Raw genomic sequence first — 10,308 nt, forward strand, 5'->3', positions numbered from 1 at the left:
CTCTTCTCCACCACTGCCTCCCATTTCCCTCCCCCTCCCCCAATCAAGTCCCCCTCCCTCGTCAGCCCAAAGAGCAATCAAGTTTCCCTGCCCTGTGGGAAGTCCAAGGACCATCCACCTCCATCCAGGTCTAGTAAGGTGAGCATCCAAACTGCCTAGGCTCCCACAAAGCCAGTTCGTGCAGTAGGATCAAAAACCCATTGCCATTGTTCTTGAGTTCTCAGTAGTCCTCATTGTCCGCTATGTTCAGCGAGTCCGGTTTTATCCCGGGCTTTTTCAGATCCAGGCCATCTGGCCTTGGTGAGTTCCCAATAGAACATCCCCATTGTCTCAGTGTGTGGGTGCACCTTTCACGGTCCTGAGTTCCTTGCTCGTGGTAGTAAGTTTTCAATAGCATGTTATTTTCTGGTCTTGAGCCATCTTGATTTGGTATAAAATCTGGACATCAGCAAAATGTAGTGAAAAAGTATAAGATTTCCAATTGAACAGACCAGTTAGTGGCTTACAATTTTCTACCTGCCCTCTGTACAGAACTAGATGTGTCTGTTGTTCAGAAAGTCTTTCCATTCTTAATTTGGTCTATTTCTTTAAAAAGATAACTTCTCTGATGTTTAGAATGTATATTCTTTTTTTGGAACTTATGAATTTTAATTCATCTCTTCATGCAAAGAAAATTCTTTGAACACAGGAAAAATAAGCAAGAAATTAATACCTAAACAGAAATATTTGCCGGAAAATCTTCTATACTTTGAAGTAAAGAAATTCATTTTTGAATAATGCTTAGATCAAATAAATGATGTGGAATTCCCCTTTGTAAGCTCTGAATATGATTGGTTAATAAATAAAGACATTGGCTTGACCTGATAGGGTAGAGTAAAGCTAAGTGAGGAAAACTAAACTGAATACTAAGAAAGAAGTCAGAATCGAGAAGATGCCATGGAGCATCACCACCAGAGACAGACACGGTGAAACTTTGCTGGTAGGCCACAGCCATATGGCGTTACACAGATTAATAGAGATAGGGTTAAATTAGGATGTAAGAGTTAACCAATAAGAAGCTAGAGCTACAGTAAGTGCAGTGGAGGTGCAGGACACTGCCTACTGCCTTACTGATACCATTAAAGGTTTGGCTTACCATATCAAAAAAAAAAAAAAAAAAAAAAAAAAAAAGAAGCTAGAGCTAATGGGCCAAACAGTGATTTAATGAATACAGTTTCCGTGTGATTATTTTGGGAGTCTGGGTGGCCAGGAAACAAACATGCAGCTTCCTACTACAAATAAATGAAATTTAAAGCTAAAATATAACTTAACTGGACAATAATGGAAATATTGCATGTGGAATTGTACCAGATGCGGCTAAGAGTAAACAAGAGGGAAATGTATAGCCTTCATTTTTGTAGCCTAAAAGGCTCCATATCTGTTACCTAGGGTCCCATCCTAAAGAGGTTAAGAAAAGACAGAAAAACAAAATGCAAGAAACTAGAAATAGGAAATAAAGGGCTAATTCATGCAGAAACTCATGCCTGGACAATGTGTAAAGAGTGAGAAATTTTGAAGCTCTTCATCCTCAATGGGATGTCTTACTCAGCAAACTATGTAGAAAGTTTCTAAGAGTGAGAGGTGGTAGAAGACTCCAATGAAACATCATCCTCTAGACACAACGATGGTGCTGCATATGTGAACTCACGAGAAGTGGGACAGTACACATAAGACCTGCACAAGATTAAACCTTATTAGATCCCAGCACTGAGAAAGGGATATGGGCACAAAGTCCCAATCATAACCAAGAAGCTCTTTGCAGTTGACAGCTGCTAGGAAAAGGAGAATCCGCTTTCTCTAGTGGAGTATCACTGGGTATATCACTCACACTCCAGGGCAGGCCAAAACGAAAAGGACTCCATGTGTTTTTGTGCATTTTCTGTTTTGGTTTGGCTTTGTTTGTTTTGATTTTTTGCTATTTTTTTTTTTGAGAGACAGAGAGAGCATGAAGTGGGATGGTTAGAGAAGTAAATAGGAACTGAGAGTGTGGGAAGAGTTGGATGGAGGGAAAGAATATGATCAATATATTGCATAAAAATCAATTAAGAAGCATCAGAGATTACAGAAGGATCTCTGGGGCTAGAGATAGTTCAGTAGTTAAGAGTACATGGCAGTTTTGCATAGGACATGGGCTTGGTTCCCAGCAAGTAGTCCTGCTTACTCTCAAGCAGACCTCTGTTCCCAAGAAGACTGGACAATCTAGTTCCTTGAATATGCTCTATCCTCTTTTATCTTTAGACTTTGTAGGTCCTGTCCCCTGTTCTTGGACAAGCTTCCATCTCTCCTGAGCCTTACATAGAAGGGAAGGTTTCCTCACCACCTTTCCCAGTATTAGGAGTAGAATCTTATATAAAAAAAATCTTCTAAAAGAAGCAATTTGGAAACACACATACAAACCAGATGAGTGTTGTATGACCACCAAGGCAGAGCTAAAGGCTATGAGTCCAAGCCAAACATGGATGTAATGTGACTCTATGTAGCCTCTCTGCTAGAGACCCCAGCATCTACTCTGGTTAGAAAGTCCACAGTATGTACTCATTCATATGTTAGTATAAATTAATCAATGAACGTGCAAAGGTAATTAACAGCCAGAGGGAGAAACTTATCCAAAGCAGAGTGGCTAGGATTCAGACACATCATCTTTAAAGGTGTGAGGGTCTATGGCCAGTTTAGAGGCAGCTGTGAAAATCCAGAGCAGGTTTGGTGGGTGCCCTGGGCCATCTGGTACACTCACCTGACTCGGGTATTCTTTGCCCCATCATGACTCCCTAGGGGTCAGAAGTCAAGTCCTGCAGATTGAGAGTGCTGGGGACTGGATGTGACCAAACGGGCTTCATCTGGGTAAAATCAGCAGAATCCAGACTCTGAGAGACCTGACAGACTAATTTTCTGGTTTGATTGAAAAAAAAATACTCTAATAAGTGGAAGTTAATGGCAGAAGGGATCTACCTATAGAAGAAAAGTCAGGTTGTCAACCTCTATGAGTGTGGGAATCCCAATTCAAACATCAAACTTAAAAGAAAAGAAGAACCCAGCAAATGTGGACAATAAGTAGGTTTGAGGTAAATTAAAGAATTTCCATTAATTTAATTTAGGAGCCATAATGATATTTGTCTCCAAGTCCTGGTGATCTAGAAATACCACCATGTATGTTACAAGGAAACCCTGACAAAAACAACAATAATCAGCTTCACTGTTTACATGGTGGGTGATATTTGGCAAGCCACCTGAGTTCTTCAAACTTCAGTTTCTCTGTCTATAAAATGGGCATTACAGTTTCCTAAACAAAGTGTCTAGCCTACTGGAGGCACTCTATAGATGTTGGAGATAATTAGATACTTCTTTGCCTCTTGGCCATCCGCATTGAAACGCAGATCTTATCATTAGCCTGGCAGCCCCCTTCTGCGGGCTTCCAAAGATGAAGAAATCTGATTCTCAAGGCAAGTCCACTGAAGCCCAGACTGAAGGTCTCCAGCGCAGGGTGGCTCCCAACCAAGGCCAAGTGTGCTACATTTTCCCAAGGTCTGCCTCACTCTCAGGAAGCCAAGGCAGGTGTATGGTTTGTAATCAATGACAGCTTCTTCCCCCTCCTAGGATCCTTCACAAAGCTACTCAGTGCCCCGGTCAGGCGGAGCGTGGACATCCCCAAGGAACGCCAGTCTGATAGTATGGTTATAATTAAATTGGCTTCCTTCACCTTCTGGGGCTGTTCTGCCCTCTCCCTTTGGTCATATTACCTGTCAGGTCCCCAGGATCACAAACACTTCTCAAAATGGCCTTTGATTAAAATCCAGTGAAGCTGAAAACCAAGCCGGGAGCCCAGGAGGAAGAAATTGCAGCTACTGCCTCAGGGAAGTCAGCTTAATTCACTCCGCACCAGGGAGAGGCCATCACTGGGTACAGGACTTAGAGAGCAGGGATGGACAGATCTGAGCAGCTATCATATGACAGGCCTGCCACTTACATTCTCCAGCTTGATTACAAGCAGGGAGAGAATGGGTTCTTGATTTTAGAAAGTGAAAATAAAAATATCTAGATAATTTCAAAAGGCAGGATAAAAAGGAGAGGGCCCATAAAAAGATGGGAAAGTCAGATGAGAAAAATAATAATAACAAGAAGAAGAAGAAGAAGAAGAAGAAGAAGAAGAAGAAGAAGAAGAAGAAGAAGAAGAAGAAGAAGAAGAAGAAGAAGAAGAAGAAGAAGAAGAAGAAGAAGAAGAAGAAGAAGAAGAAGAAGTTGCACTTATATACTTATATTCTGGTCACTGAACTAAATATCTCCACCATGTTCCCCCCTTTTTCTGCCAGAGGTACATGTTGAGACCCCCCCCTCCCAGTGGAGGTCATAGACAGTACTGAACTCTAGATATGCTATGACTTTTCTTATATATACATACCTATGATAAAATTTAACCTATGATAAAATTTAACAGAAAGATTGCACATGGTAAGAGCTAGACTGTAACTTATCACAAAATAGAACTATATGCTATAATAAAATTGTAGCGTTATTACTCTTGTGCCTTGGCCATGATTAAATAAATGAATGAAGAATGTCAAAACTACAAGCAGTATGCTACAACAGTTGTACTGGGTAGCATATATTGTATGGGCATGCTATAGAAAGGGATGATTTGTGTCCCAGGCAGGCAGGAGGGGAAAGGCTTGAGATTCTGCCACTCTACTCAGAATAGCACATCATTTAAATTTTGTGTTAGGACTACAGAGATGGCTCTGCTGTGCACTGCTGGCTGCTCTTCCAGAGGGCCTGGGCTTGGTTCCCAGCACTGACATCAGACAGCCTTACAACTGTTTAAATAATCCAGGGCTCTGGTGTCTTCTGCTGACCTCTGTGAGCACTACAAGCACATGTTATATGTAGTCCCCTCAAGCCTGTGTGTGCACACACTTGCACAAACACACACACACACATCAAATACCTACATACATGCATACATTCGTAAGTTGTTAAAGTTTGAGTGATTTAATTCTGGTATTTTCCCCCTAAAATTTCAGACTACAGTTGAGGACTTACCTACAGTGTTGTAGTAAAGTAAAGCCATGGACAGAGGGAAAGCAGAATGTCCTAAAACAACTATTTTGCCACAGATGGAGCACAATGATTTGATTGTGCCCCTAAGGAAAATGTGTTGGCAATTTAATGTCCAGTTCAACGTGATGGGAGGTGAGGCCTATTGTGAAGAAATGAGACATGAGACTCATAGACTCATGTTGCTATCACAGAAATGAGCTCATCATTCAATACGGAGGTCACTTCTCTGTCAGTGTCTGCCATGGCAGAGTCTTTGCCAGATGCTCACAACTTGATATTGAACTTCCCAGCCTCCACAACAAGGAGCTGTTTTAGATTCCCCAGTCTGCAGCATTCTGTTCCAGCAGCACAAAGGGACTAAACCATGGGGTACTAAGGCTACATTTGGAAGACATTGCTCCCCCTGCATACATTCTCCTGGCACAGAAGAACCTGGGAGCCACACCCCACACACCCATTTATTAAGCTCTCAGCACAGAGAAACAAGTTAAAGTGAAGTCTGCTTTGAAAGGGGAGCAGACTGCTGAAATCTTTTCAACTGTTCTTTTGCTTAAGTTGATAGCTGTCGTTTATTTTTATTGACACTCTAATATGTTATAGTATTGTAGGTTTAGGTTTACCTGTTTTAGTCAACCAAATTATTACTTTTGAGATGAAATGACACAATTGTTTCTAGAGCTATTTTTAAGAACTTATATGATCTGAGCTACTATAAGAAAATAAGCAATTGTGAACTTACAGTGCTTTAAACCAATGCTCCTTTTACTCTCACTGGATGGCTTCTGGAAAATAACTCTTGAGGAGGTGGGCTTTCATAAGAAAGTAGCTGCCTGTAAGACCTCACAAGGCTAGATCATTCCCATTTTATAGTGAAGATAACACACAATATGGGAAGACTGTACCACAAGCCTGGAGTTGGGGAGGCATCGAGCTATGTCTGACTACTAAGCAAAGCACTTTCCCACTAGCAGTGAGAGTCATTCTCTGCCTGGTACTCCCTCCCATTGATAGTTCTAGAAAAATGGAAAAATCCAAATCCAGAGGAGCTCTTTTGTCTTGTTTTTCAAAAATAAACAAAATGTCCGTAGCTCTTTTCTTAGAGTGGTTTAACTCTCAGGTCTCCCTATCATTATCCTGAGCTCATTCCTAAGTTCTAGTCTCCCACATCTTTCAGTCCATTGCTGATCCAGACCTACAATTAAGAAATTTGCCAGGTAACAGAGGAGCCTCATCTGTAGACAGTGCAGTAGAGACTATCTACGTGGATCTAACAAAATCCCATATCCATTAAAGAGCAGGTGTTTCCCTGGCATGGAACAGAAGACGAAGTCAGAAACTCGGAACACAAGAGGAATTTGATGCATAGTCAACAACTGGCAGACGAATAGGGTCATGTGATCAGGCTAAGAGAGACCTTTGCCTGAGAGCCAGCAAGAAAACAGCATTCTGTCAACAACCTGAAAAGCTCAGAAGGTAAGCCTACAAGAAGAGCCATCCTCAGACACTCCAATTTCAATCCTATGAGACACTAAGCAGAAAACCCAGGTGGGCCTGTCAGAAGCCCTACTGTGAGGCAACAGAGAGATGTATTAAAGCTACTAAATTTGTATTAATTTTCTGGGCAGCAAGAAAAAGTGGATACAGTTACATAAAGCTTTCAACCCACTAACTTGTGTACGGCCCCACTTGGTTTGGCCCACAAACCAATCGATTAATTATAATTACTTGCAGAGCAGATGGTAAAGGCAGACTCTTCCCTGCTTTCCCAGGATTAGAGTGTATAGCAGAGCAAAGAGAAAGGGCTGCTGAGAGTCTGAAGTTTCAATCAGAGGTCGATGAGGGATTTGCAGAGCAATAGAGGAAGCCAAGACAAGAGCCTATAGAAAACCTTATTAAGACAGAACATAGTAAAGGAGACGGTTGATAATAACAAAAAATTCCCTCGAACTGGAAATACGAATGACAATAAATGCAACATTATTCCCACATAGTAGTAATGGATTATATTCCGTTACTTAAAATAAATAGAAATTCTTGTCAAATTACACTTCCTTAATGTAAGCTGAAGTGCACTGCTGGCCACGCCTAAACTGTAATAATACAAAAGATGGTGCTAAGGCAACAAGAGCAGGTGCACAGTGAAATATTAGCTACTGTAGAGTTTCTGTAACTATTGCCCATAATAATAAATTACATGGGATTGTTTGAAAGTTAATTTGAATATTTAATAATCCTAAATGTAGGACAAGGACTCTCAATGTATCTGATGCATACATTAATGTAATCATAAGAAGAAATCAGTAATTTCCAAGTCTTGGTCAGAAATGTCAATGAACCTCTCTTACATACTAAGTAGACTAAAAACTAGCATCTTTGAGAGAAGAGGAGGATACTATATAGAATCAAGATTTAATTTAAAAAAAACTAAGAAAATCATGAACATTTTATAAGAATAAATGAGAAAAATAGTATTCTTGAAAAAGATATACATTAGAGAATTTATTCTATAAGAACATAAAATATAAGCGCACAAAAAATTATCAATATTATTTATATGAATATCAAAACTAAGATTTTAGCTAAAGTATAATTTACTTGTATCATGATTTATTCAAACACTATTTATCCTCATTATTTAAGAATGGTTTAACCTTTAAAATTTTTATAATTTTGCTTCTAATTTGTGTTCCCTGAGTTAAAGAGGTTCTTCACAACAAAAGAAACTAGCAACAAAATAAACAGATAGACTGAGAGATCTGCCAGCTATAATTCATACAAGACATTCGTATCTAGAATACATAAAGAAGTGCAAAAACTAAACATCATAAAACAGGCTACCACTCAAAAAACTGGGTAATGATGTCCGCAAGCCATTCTCAAAAGATAAAACACAATGGCCAATAAACTGTGGGTTTTAAAGCAGTCAACATCTTGAGCCTTTAGTGAAATGTAAATTAAAACCTCTTTGAGAGCGGTAGCCCTGCTCTCATTCTCTTACTTCCCACTTCTGACTGCTAGACTCTGTTCCTGTTTGCTCAAAGGGCCATTGACTAGGACAGTGATCTGTAAATTTTCCCCTTAAGTAAATAACCCTTCTATTAATCATAATTCCAAACTGGTGTGGGATTGTTTTGTGACTTATGTCTTCATCATCTATCTATCTACCTACCTACCTATCTATCATCTCTCTCACATACACAAATACACTCACTAAAATAAAGATAAATCTTTTCCAACTATCCATGATTAATAAGGCAATGGACTGCAATAACTCTAGTGTGTGCACATACATCTTATGTTGGAATCTCAATTAATGGAAAAGATATATTATTAGAGGCAAAGCAAATGGCAAGTTTGTGTTTTAAAATATTTATTATAGGCGAATAGTCTTAGTTAGGGTTACTATTGCTGTGATGAAGCACCATAACCAATAGCAACTTGAGGGGGAGAAAAGGATTCATTTGAAATGATTCCATATCACTGCTCATCACTGAAGGAAGTCAAGAGAGGAACCCAAGCAGGACAGGAACCTAGAGACAGGAGATGATGCAGAGGCCATAGAGGAGTGCTGCTTACTGGCTTGCTCCTTATAGTTTGCTTAGTATGCTTTCTTAAAGAACCCAGGACCACAATGCTGGGACCTCTCACATCAACCACCAATTTAGAAAATGCTCCACAGGTTTTCCTGTAGCTCAGTTTCATGGAGGCATTTTCTCAGTTGAGCTCCTTCCTCTAGGATGACTATAGCTTGTGTCAAGTTGACATAAAACTAGTCAACACACAAATATTGGGTTGATATGGGTTTTTTTTAATAATGTTCCAGAAAAGTCTAAGAGAGACAGGGATAAAGCAGACAAAACAAAAGTGATATGAAGCTGATTGTTATGAAAATAAAGGGAAAGTTTTAAACTTTATTTTCTCAATCTTGAGTATATTTTAAATTCATCATAGTAATGAGTTCTATTTTTCAAGTTTTAGAAGAAAATATCTTTTTGACCTTGGATAGGAAGGGATTTGTTAAAAACATAAAAGATACCAGTCACAAAACTGTTGATCAATTTGACTGCATATAAATTTTTTAAATAATGCGTGACAAATGTAGTGAATAAAAGTAAAAGATGGGACACAGATGCAAAAAGCTATTGTAATGGATCTAACTGACAAAACATTAGCATGCAGAGTATATTAAGAACTCACACAAGTCAAAGACAAGTCAATAGGAAAATTGTCTAAGTACATTTATCCAGCGGATCTGTGGAGAAGGGCTTTAATGACTACTGTAAGCATGTGAGAAGATAACCAACCTCGTTATCAGTTAAGAGATGAAAATTAAAATAAGATCATTTTTTGCACATCAGATTAGTAAAATTTTTACAACTGGACAATACAATAGTGGGTGTAGATGATCAGGGAGTAATAACGCGCATGTTTCTGGTGGAACTTTAACTTGGTACTATGGAAACATGCTTAGGGCTTGAGCTGCAGAAGCTTCTCTTGTGCTGTCCACATCCCCATGGTGCCGAACTAGGATAATCTTGGGGGAGACAAAATGACTCAAGGGCTGAGCGTTCATAGTGCTTTTGTAGAGGACCTGAGTTCTGTTCTTAGCACCTTATGTCAGGTGGCTTACAACCATCTATCACTCCAGCTCCAGAGAATTTAACACCTCTGACCTCAGCAGCACAAGCGCGCATGCACAAACACACACACACACACACACACACACACACACAGATACACACGGGTGGGGGAGGAGTCAGGCAGACAAACAGGCCTACACAAACACACACAGAGACACACATGCACAGTTTTTAAAAGACAACATCTTTTTTAACTAAGGCAATTTCTATGAGATACCTGCAATTAGAGTTACTTGAGCAGGACAGAGTGGTGCACATCTGTAATCCCAGACCTTGGGAGAAGAGGCTAGCCTGGAAGCAGCAAACAAAAATTATGTCTGAAACTACAAGGAGAAAACAGAAAGAATAAACTGGGAATATGGAGTCTTTAAATTCTCAAAGTCCAATTCCAGTGGCACACTTCCTCCAGCAAAGCCAAACCTCCTGAGCCTCCCCAAACAGTACTACCAACTGAGGACCAAGTAGTTAAATGCCAGAGATTATAAGGGGTATCTCATTTAAACCACCAGTGTTGGCTATGTAGCAAGAGAGAGGGGGTAGGAGTCAGGCACAGAGACACAGAGGATGGAAAGCAAAG

The sequence above is a fragment of the Alexandromys fortis genome, unplaced genomic scaffold, assembly GCF_014885135.2.
Source record: "Alexandromys fortis isolate MF-2015 unplaced genomic scaffold, M_Fortis_MF-2015_v1.1 scaffold_29, whole genome shotgun sequence".
Taxonomy (NCBI): Eukaryota; Metazoa; Chordata; class Mammalia; order Rodentia; family Cricetidae; genus Alexandromys; species Alexandromys fortis.